Below are 11,605 nucleotides of genomic sequence, written 5' to 3' on the forward strand. Positions count from 1 at the left end.
TGTTTCCTTTCTGTGTTTTTGCACAAAATGCTTTAAGAGGTGTCCCATCAGGCAATCTCCACATGGTTTTCAGACACATCTACAATTCTGGGGCATAACAATTGGAAGAGGGACTACATGCTGTAGGATATGCCAATAAGGTCAGTTAAGACTCTCTTTTTAAAAAATGCCTAGTAAAGCAGGACTTGTGTTTAGATAGGTAGAAATAACTCAGTGGAAAAAGATGGATTGCCTATTTTGTCAATGTTAGAAGAAAGAAACTGTGGATCGTTCTACAGCAGAGGGGACTGAATGTGAAGAAGCTGAGCACCTTCCTTGGCTACAGAAGTCAGCACCTTTCTGCCCTCTCACTTTCAAACTAAAATAAAAATGTGGTGAGCTCAGATTAGATATCGATTACTGAAATAGCACCAGTTAAGATGCTTTATTTTCTGCTAGTCCAGCAAATTTATGATTCTTATTTCACTGAAATGATATTGGTTGAGTTAGACTGACTAGTCTTCAAACTCCTTGCCAAACTGCGATCGTCCATTACTTGTTCATAGCAGAGGTCGTAGTAAGTAGTGAAGAGTATTAATTTAATTCTATTTCTTTTTCTTTTCTCAGGCCTGAAAAATTAACTGGTACTTAAAATCCTGAGGTAAGTCATTGACCACAGGCATTCCAATTACCTGAGGAATACGCCAGGAATATGAGGAATATTAAGATCAACAGAAAATAAGAAGAGCCCTTCTGGATCAGACCAAAGGCCTATTTAGTCCAGAATTCTGTTATCATTGGTCAACTGGGTGCCTGTGGAAAGTTGAAAGAAACAATCAGGAAATGAAAAACCAGCAGTGGTCATTGGGGTGCTGAAAGCAGGGCAGCATTGAATACTTGACTTCCCAATGTTGTAGGGTTTTCTTCAGGCAAGGGGAAACGCTATTATAATGGAATCCCCAGAACTGCCCAGACAAACAGAGAGTATGAGAACTCAAAAGGTATTCAGTTTTCTTGGGAATGAGGTCAGCAGTGATTTTCAGGTATTTTGTTAAGTGTGGGGGACGGGTATCACAGCTTAACACTCCAGAAGGCACCCCCAAATATCCCAGTTTCGAATGTGCTGTCTGAGCCTCAGTGTGCATCTCTCCCAGGCCATGTCTGCACCATACATTTAAAGCACTTTTAAAATACTTTAACAGTTATACCTCCCCCCCCCCCCAGGAATCTTAAGAACCAAAGCCTGTTAAGGGTCTGAGAGTTAGGACACCTAACATAGGGAATTGTTCATTAAAACCATACTGGGAATCACTGTGGTTTCACTGTTAATTTCTGCATTATATTTTCACTTTCATATGACATAAAAGCTTCTTCCAGAGATATAGCAGAATGCAACTCAAGTTTAGTGCTCATTTTCATGTCATTTGCTTCCAAGAAAAAAAATCCATTTGCAAATAATATGGAAATAAATGCGAAAGTTGCAGTCAAGAAAGGATTCCTACCACGCAGTTCTAACTCACTTGGTACATCAAAAGAAGCTCAGTGCATCACTTCCTCCTGAAAAACCCATAAATTAGTTTTACCTGTTCACTTTGTAAGATACTGAACTGTACAACACATGAGGTTATGCTTTTCCTTCAGGACTGTGTTCCTGTAAACCATGAAAAATTGATGTTGTGAAGCAGTTAGTCACAGATGTGCAAGTACTTCTCATGTTGCTGTTTTTGTTGTGTGGTAGCTTGTGCGAGTCTTCTTCTTTGGCGATCGCTCGTAGCTGAGTAATATTGCCTTCCATGAACACGGTCTTAACAGTGAGTCTGTAAGTGACTGTGGAGGCCAGTTCTGGATCCACACATCCTTCCACAGTGAGGACATAGGTTTCTGGGTGAGAATTGATCATGGTGAGGGTTTGCCAAGTGTGCCTTCCTCTTAGCACGTTTCTTCCTTTCATCCTGAGTTCAAGTGTCTTCAAAGTCCATGACACCTTTGGTAAAGGCTGCTCTCCAGTTGGAGAGTGCTCACAAGCCAGTATTTCCCAATTCTCGGTGTTTATACTACATTGTTTTAGATTTGCCTTGAGAGAGTCTTTAAACATCTTTTGTTGACCACCAGCATTAGCACTATGCTTTCCATTTTTAAGTTCGGAATAGAGTACCGGTAGTTGCTTTGGAAGATCATAATCAGGCATCCAAGCAACATGACCAGTCCAGCGAAGTTGATCAAAATCAATATTGTTAAAAGATTCCCTTTTTTTCTTTCATTCATTATTTGTAGGCTCTCCTATATGTAGGTTACACTGGTTAGAATATACATTGATAACCCGTAACGATCCAGTTGTTTCAGGTGTTTCATAGTTTGGCTTCTAACATATTGTAACACCAAAGGATAAACTTCTATAGATTTAATCAGTCAATTTAAACTGTGGTGAAATGTCATGGGTCCCTGCATACTAGGACAGAATTCACAGCATCATAAAGTTGGAAGGGACCCTGATGATCATCTAGTCCAACCCTCTGCAATCCAGGAATATGCAGCTGTCTCATATGGGGATCGAAACCGCAACCTTGGTGTTATCAGCACTATAGTCCAACCAACTGAGCTATTTATGCCTGCTGTGAAAGTGGCAGCGAGAAGCTTACATGCATACAGCTGTTATTTCTATGCCAGTCCACTGGAAAATGAAGGAAAGGCTAGCCCTTTCATATATCCACATGAGGAACAAGGAATGGAGCCACACTTCTGCCCTACTGTCACATGTCTAGACTAGTCTTGCCCTTAGTTGTCTACATGCTGAGCATAGCCATCTGGCATAGAACCCCAGTGTATGAGCAGGTGTTCATACCTATGTGTTCCTCTTCCTATGTCCATGCTCAAATGAGTGGCTGTGGAGGGCAGAGCTGGCCTGGTTTTACAATACCAGGTGCACAGCCTAATTCCTTGTTCTGTGGGTGTGCCTCTGTGACAGATTTAACATCACTACTGTGGAGCAGAGTAGTCATTCCCCTCCCCTCCCTCTTCAGCAAGTAGTGTTCTTTGAAGAAAGGCTGAATCAGGGCATTTATTCCCCACAGTTGCCGGAGAAACCACTTTCCTCTTAAAGTCAAACCATGAAGGAACAGCTAAATTTGCTCTCACTCACAAGGACCTTAGTTTCACACTAATACAGATTTTGAAAGGCAGCTTAATTTTATTCATGTTTTTGCACCATCCTTTTTAAATATGTCAAGTTTAAAACAGCAATAACAAAACCTAAGGAATCTGGTTTTGGGGGAAAGCTGGTTTGGGGATTATTTGTATGGAATATATTTTTCACATTTCTCATTTGATTTTGTGGTGCACTGCTGATGATCCAGTTTCTAAGTAATACTATAAACTCATTGTTTACATATTGACTAAAGGGTGGACATCTCAAACTTCCTCTTTAGTGGAGACGGGATCCATATTCTCTTTGTATATATCACACACATACACCATTAACTAAAATTAAACTGTGAAATAGATTAACAGCTAGAGGTCTTGGCGCTCTGCTGGTGGCACCAGAATGTCTAGCAGTATTCAAGAGATGGCATAAAATCCATTTATGAATGGCAGTGGCTATGCACATAATTTCCCACCTCCTGCTGGACAGTGATGAAGGAGGATGGGGCCTTCCTGCCAAGTTTTCTATTCATGTTCACTTTCAAGTATGCAGTTCTGCCAATTTATTTAATTAAGAATTTTAGCCTCTGCATTTGTTAGCCATAATGAGAACAGAAAGCTGGACTAGATGGGTCTTTGGTGTGACCCATTAGGGCTTTTCTTGTGTTTACTGTGAAGCTTTCCTAACCCATTACACCAAAATAATAAATGCCAGGATTAGGCACAGTGCATTTTTGTTTATAATAAGACTACATTGTTAGTGTTGAATTAATAAATGTGTGTTTTCGCATTCCTGTTATTCCTAATTAATTACAAACTGATGGTACCACCTCATACCACACATCTCTTGACAGGTATAGCTGTGTAATCAGCAAATGTGCATTGAAAGGCTATGTTACTTAGTTAATTAAAATGTGTTTTAATTGACTGACATTTTGCAGAAATGGTAATAGATAGTGCACTGAGCCATCCTGAACCCCCACAAAAGGCTGGCTGGGTAAGAGGGTGGAAGTGCTATTGGTGGTGTCACTCCATCAGCAAAGATGGTGGTGCAACATGTTCAGCCCAGACCCCCCTCATGCCTGTGAAAAGCTCCACGGATGTAGAGCTGCCATCACTGGTGCTCCCACCAGAAGTAGGGACCAGAGGAGGAATTCCAGGGGCATCAAGGCTTTGCTGGAGGTGGCCTTGGATCTACTACCTCCAAATACAATAAACAATGAAGAAGATGCTATATTTAAAAAGCTATGCCCTCCCTGATCACTATTACATCAGGAACATAGGAAACATCCTTAGACTACATCAGACTATTTATCCACCTAAGAACATAAGAAGAGCCTGCTGGATAAGACCAATGGCCCATCTAGTCCACCATCCTGTGGGATGCCTATGGGAAATCCACAAGCAGAACCTGAGCACAATAGCAGTTTCTCCTCCAGTGGTTGCCAGCAACTGGTATCAGAAGCAGTACTGCTTCCAATTGTGTATGCAGAAGCTAGCCTCTCTGGGCTCTTTCACTTCACCTGTTATCTTACTTTGTTTTGTTTTTACTGGATATACCAGAAATAGTACCTACGGCTCTCTGCATGCAACACCTGTGCTTTACCACTGAGCTATGGTCCTTTCTTAAATATCACATTATAACCCATTCAAAGTCTTGTTCCACCTTTAAGGTAAATATTTCATATTTGAATCTAAGCAGTATACTTTGTGAACAAAAATTGTATACTGTATGCATCATCAGTATATTGTATACACAATTGGCTGCTTATGCATACTATTAGACATGTGCAGCCCCTCCCATAAATACAACTTTGCACTTGCAGCACAGCTGACAACATGTAGGGGTTGGCAGCAGGAAACTCCCCCAGTGAACAAGGGAGACACAAGGCAAGTGACTAGATCCATTTCCACACGTGTGACTTCGTTGGACAGAAAATTCTCATTTTCTCTGCCTTTGGGTGGGATTCTTAGTAAATGATCTCTTTTGTAACATGCTAAATGCTATGATGAAATGTGTGCCATGTGATCAGGTTTAGAATACATCACCTTAATCTGCAGGTACGGTAAATTCTGGGTGGTTTTTTTGTTTTTTTGAGTGGAGATGTACAATTATAAGCATCATTATTTTAATTTGAAATTACATTGGTATAATAAGACTGTTAGCATGTCATTACAGTGGAATTCATCAAGAATTCTAATGATAATAATCGGAGATAACTTTAGAGCCTTACCTAATTCTGATTCAGTTCATCAACTTCCAGTAGGTTTCCATGTGGCTTTTTCACAGACCAGTAACACTGGGGAGTCTTAACCAGTTATCTCCAAGGTGATTCAACCATCCAGATAGGCAGAAATAACTGAATCATGGGGTCCCTTTTTCGTGGAGTAAATCAAACTAACTTAGTTGGTCTTTAAGGTGCTACTGGAAGGATTTATTTTTTTAATTTTTTTTAACTTTGGAAGGGGCATTCTATTATATTACTGACAGACTAGATGGGCCTTTGGTTGTCAACAGTCAGAATCTTAACAAAATTCTCAACTACAGTAAGAGCCTATTGTAGCTGCACCTCATTTTGCTGAAAAAGTTCTCTCTCTGTATATTTCAACTCATTAATTACATATCCTAAATACTTATTTGATGCAGTGTTGCTTTCTTTCTATGTTATTTGGTAATTTATGTGACATGCAGAGACTTAAAAAAAGAAACCAAACAAAATGTTTTTAAAATATAATGAAGCCATCAAGTTTTACTTTCCTTTATTATTGTTGGCAGAAAGGTTCAGCATTGTTCCATTTCATGTTGGGGGGAAAGACACCTTAATAGGTCTCCCTTCATTCCCTTTGTTTCTCTTTTATGTCAGCTAAAAGGTATCTTGCACCGTAGTACCAGATATTTCCTTTGTTCACACTGACAGGGTTTTTTTGTGTTACAGGGAAATGACAGCGATAAACGGCTTTCTGACACTGGCGGCAGAAACAATGCTTTTGGGTAGATATGCTTGTCTTCCACACACAATGTGCTGTTTGAGACCTTTGCGGGGAATTGTTTTGAACCCAAAACAAAGCAAAAGAGGAAAGTGATGGGCTGTGGGAGGAAAACAGGTTAGTCATAATTGGCTTGACATAACCAGGAGCAATTCTGTGCTTTGTATGCATGTGTTTGTTGTTTTATTAGGGCTGAATTATGAGGGTCCTTAAACTTTCGTTTGTTTCAGTTTCCCTTCCTGATGACATCCTGTTTGTGCAAGTCCCCAGGTGTGTTTTCTCCAAATGCCATTGACCTTAACTTTGTTAAGCTGCTATAAGTTTGCTATACACATTTGGGGGTGGGGGTGGGGAGTGACATCTCCCATTGTACTAGTAAAAGCAGACAAGATGCACTTACCTATTTCACAAGCAAGACAGACAAACAAACAAACCCCAATTAAAAACATATATCCTGTCAAAATGTGTATTTATTTATTGAAATTGCATCATGCTCTACCTTCCAAAGGAGTCCAGGGCAGCAAACACATCCACATTTCTTTTTTATTAAAAAAAAAAGCATTCTAAAATAGATATAACATTCTGAAAACAATTACAATTAAAAACATTATATCATCCAGTTATATCGGGGTTGCCAGTAACATGATTCTTCAGCCACCAAATGCCTGCATAAACAGGAATGTTCTCAAAATCCTCCTGACAGTTAATAATGATGTGGGCAAAAACACCTTACTAGGGAGGGCATTCCACAAATGGGGAACCACCAGTAAAAGGGCCCTGTCTGGGCTGCTGCTGCGGGTAGATGGGTGTTACTAACAATGTGAACAGTTACAACTTTCAAAGTATCACAAAACCCAAATGCATTTTGACTGTTGTCTTTCTCTGTGGTCTCTGGTCTATGCAAGTTCAACAGAACAAATTGGTCAAGTGAGTGTGCTCATTAGCATTTGCCCATGTGTGGTAAAATCCAATTTCTATGCATGGTGTTAAATTGAAGGCCAGAATTTGAAATGCCTTTTCCTGTGCCCATATGATTATTTGAATAAAACACCATCTGAGGTCCTTCTTTGTGTGCCTCCACCATGAGAGTTCTGGAGGGAGGCAACATGAGAACAGGCCTTTTCTCCAATATGCGGTAACGGCAGCCAGAATCCTGTTGGCCCAGAAGTGGAAACCAGAGGAGATACCGACGATAGAAGAATGGAGATTAAAATTGATAGACTATGCGGAATTGGACAAATTAACTGGGAAAATCAGATATACTAAAGACCAAAAGTTCATCGAGGACTGGGGAAAATTGGTGGACTATCTGAAAAACATATGTGGTGTAAACACAACGCTAGTGGGATTTCAAGAGGCACTGTAAAAAAACAAATAAGTATTGTTTATTAGAAATAATGGGAGTAAGGAGGAACAATGGCAATATGAAAAAAGGGAATGTGTATTAAAGGTATAAATATGGATGATTGTCAGAGACGCTGAAGGAAGTTCAAAACAGTCATAATTTGTTGTATTCGGGTTAAAATGTATAACTGGATGAAAATTAATAAAATTTATTATAAAAAAAGAGAACAGGCCTTTTCTGCAGTTATACACTTCATTATACACCTTTGGGCACCAGGGGGAAATGTTCCTCTTCAACAAGGCTTTTGACTGATTATATCTGATACCCAGTTAAATGTGTTGTGAGAGAAGGGTGGGGGGGTATTATTGGGGGGTATTATGTATTTTGTGTTTTTTTTATATTGAACTTTCACGTTTTGAACCGCCACGAGACCTATGGATGAAGGCAGTTTCCAAATTTAAGCAATTAATTAATAATAGAAACTGAAACAGAACCTTTGCTGTTGTATCACATTGATTATCTAAGGACTGACTGAGAAATTTAGGAATAAAATCTCCTGCCCCAGATAGTCCCACTCCAGAAAGAGATGTGCAGCATGGATCTATGCCTGTTTACCTGACAGTAACACTCACTTGTTATTATGTTATATTATAATATGTTATATTATGTTATATTATTGTTATATTATAGGGTCACGAAGAGTCGGACATGACTAAATGACAACAACACAACAACAACAACAACACTCGCTTGTGCTCTATGGGACTTAGGACCAGTCTTAGGAACCACAAGTTCACAAGCAGCACATGCATTAGAATTACTGTGTGTGTTTAGATGTACTGTACATTCCATGCATTTTGACATCATTTATTTTTAGTTTCTATCAATACTAAAATATAATGAGAGCCATTGCTTACTGGAATTGTGAACATGTACATAATTCTATGATTCAATGCAGATCAGTCATTCTAAAAGTTCAGCATGAGTTTAGAACTTTGTAGGACCTGTTTGTAAAAAAAATTGTAATGCAAATTAAGATGCTCTATTTCACATTAATTTCTTCACATTATATTACTTCAGGAAGTAATATTTAATATATGTTGTGCTTCTTCAATATATGCTAGCTACGTATCTTGGTTTCAGCACACGCAACATGAGAACAAGATTGGATAAGCAGGTGTGCCGATGTCTGTTTATCTCACACAAAACACTTTTCACAGACACTCAATAAGGCTTTATCTTCCTGCAAGATGGATAGGGAAGAAAATGCACATCACAATCTCCACATTGCAAAGTGATGAATCAGAACTCTGGACAATTCAATTTGTTGTTCTTGGCATTTGATCTATCTCACTTAACCGATGAGCGAGATCTGGCCTCTTTTAAAGGGCAAATTAGTGAGTGAGATACAACATCAAGTACTAAATGTACATGTCTAAATAACATAAGAATTATCTCCATCTTCTTGGAGAAAATGAATTGAGGTGGAGAAAATAAATTGAGTTTCTTCTTGGAGAAAATGAATTGAGTTTTTGAATATTTGCAAACAAAGATCATATTGAAATAACTAGTTAATTAAAATAGAGAAGCAAAATATCTCCTTTTAAGTTTGATTTCTTAAATTATTAAAGTCTATAACCTGTATTTTTGGTCAAGAGTAGTTCAAAGGCTACCCTATCATCACCCACACTATTGTAATCTGTTCTAACTGCCTTTAACATATTTGCAACCCACCTTGGGACCTCATGGTGAAGGACAGGTAAGGAATCTAAATAATAGTAATATAAATTGCTGTTGTTTTTTTCATCCATTTTCAATACACATGCTTTGGGCTGACACAGCACAATACTGGGGTATTAAAATGGCATTTATAATAGTTATAACTTAAAGTTTGTATAGGGACACGGCGTTTCCGTGTGCTGCGCTGGTGCTGGCTCGCCAGAGCAGCTTCGTCACGCTGGCCACGTGACCCGGAAGTGTCTCCAGACAGCGCTGGCCCCCAGCCTCTTAAGTGAGATGGGAGCACAACCCTAGAGTCGGACACGACTGGCCGTACGGGCAGGGGTACCTTTACCTTTTTAAAGTTTGTATATCATTAGAAAAAAAGAGAGAACATGCCACCAAATCTATTTCTCCAAAAGCTTTTAATGATGCGATTAAAACAACAAGAACAAATATGGAAGTTGCCATGAATTTTCTAATGCTGTAATATATTTGTATAACTCCCGAAATGTGTTACCCCTGATGAGTAAATACTGAACACTATGTGGGTGAATATGTTCACACTACATTTTTGAAATCCCATTATATAATCCAGCTTTGGTTGAAGTATTTGGATTTAGGGTAAATTAACCTCATTATTCGGAAAGCGTGTAGCGCTGTGGTCTAAACCACAGAACCTAGGGCTTGGCGATCAGAAGGTCAGCGGTTCGAATCCCCGCGGCGGGATGAGCTCCTGTTGCTTGGTCCCAGTTCCTGCCCACCTAGCAGTTTGAAAGCACATCAAAGTGCAAGTAGATAAATAGGTACCGCTCTGGCGGAAAGGTAAATGGCATTTCTGTGCGCTGCTCTGGTTCCGCCAGAAGCGGCTTAGTCATGCTGGCCACATGACCCGGAAGCTGTACGCCGGCTCCCTTGGCCAATAGAGCGAGATGAGCGCCACAACCCCAGAGTCGTTCGCGACTGGACCTAATGGTCAGGGGTCCCTTTACCTTTTTAACCTCATTGTTAGCAATTTGGTATGTAACATTTCAAACACTGAATTTTCACTTGGGTTGTTGTTCACAGGGGAACTCCCTTTATTGTGGCATTTGCCACTTATTTCTAAACTTTCTTGTATATGACAATTGGAGCAGAGACAGGTCATATTTCCATATTAATTCCTTCTCATTCGAGCATTTTTATAGCAGTTCATCAGCGATATTGTTAAAACTTCTGCAAAGGATCACTTTATGTCTGCTTTATGCTATTTCTCTTGTACTAAGCTCTTCCCACAAAACAACTGTTTAGAAGGTAATATTGAGGGAATTAATAGTGGCATACAGTCATTGGGGAAAGAAATCAATGGGCCTCATAGGACCAAACTAGACATAAGATTAAATTTGTTTTCATTTTATTTATATGAGAATTTCTATCATGTCCTTGTAATGCATATGCATCACTCATGACAGCTTACCGCAAGTAATATCACAGTATCATCATAAAACCACGTTATTAAAAATACAACAGAGGCAAGGAGGTCAGATTAAAAACAAGTAACATATTATCTGACCACATTATCTGGCTGGTAGGACAAAAGCCCACATTAAAGCATTTAATGTGTGTGAATTTTTCAAACAGATGCCACAGAGTGGTGAGCTGGATTGGGAATCAACAAGTAGACAGTGGGAGTTTAAAACCTCACACCTTGCAATCAACATTGCTCTTTGCATTGACATCAATGGCAATGACATCTTACTTCTCAATGCACAAGAGCAAAGTAGGGAGGTGATTTTTGTCAGAATCATGGGATAATGGGGGATTAAACTACCCCTCTCTTTCCACTGTGATCTGTACATTTCCTGTTAGCCTCAATGAAGAGAGCAGTCAGCCTTATAGAAAGATGTACATTAGCCATAATGCCTTGGGCACCACATCTAGTTGGCCTATAGCCATAGCCTGCCATCAATATTGATTTTCATTAGGTTACAGGGAAGCAAAGATATATTTCACATGCTGTATTTATGCTCCACAGAGGTTTTTGGACCCAAAGTATTTTGCCTAGGGAGTAATTGATATGGAGGTTCAACTAATGAAAGCCTAATTACCATGATATATCTTCAGATTCTGTAACTTCAGGTGTTGGAGTATTAGAGGCTGATTAAAATCAGGAGTAACTCTTCAAGTCAGTAACTTACAATTAAAATCTTGGCTATAACTCCTGGAATACCTGCTCCTTGCCTTGCAGGTCTGGGAATCTGGGTCCCTGACTGACTGCAGCTACAGAAGATGAGGTGGCTGACCAGACTCTTGGGCAAAAGGGGGGGGGTGTTCTGCTGCTGCTGCTGCTGTTATTATTGCTTCAATTGCTTTAAATTGTTTTTAACTTGTGTGTGTTTTTTAATTTGGAGGTTTTGTTGGTTTTTTGAATTAGGGAAGTAAATTGTGCCTGAGAAG

The 11,605-nt window shown here is 39.4% G+C and overlaps 1 long non-coding RNA gene across 1 annotated transcript in view; it reads left to right on the plus strand.

Moving 5' to 3' along the window:
• Positions 1 to 7,190, plus strand: part of LOC310843923 — a 31,999-nt gene extending 24,809 nt beyond the window's left edge. Inside the window, exons 5-7 of the long non-coding RNA XR_014563786.1 lie at positions 38 to 140; positions 607 to 640; positions 6,054 to 7,190. This is a non-coding gene — a long non-coding RNA (uncharacterized lncRNA). The remainder of the gene's footprint in view (positions 1 to 37; positions 141 to 606; positions 641 to 6,053) is intronic.
• Positions 7,191 to 11,605: the final 4,415 nt, after the last annotated feature.

The sequence above is a fragment of the Podarcis gaigeae genome, assembly GCF_964106915.1.
Source record: "Podarcis gaigeae genome assembly, chromosome: 4".
Lineage (NCBI taxonomy): Eukaryota > Metazoa > Chordata > Lepidosauria > Squamata > Lacertidae > Podarcis > Podarcis gaigeae.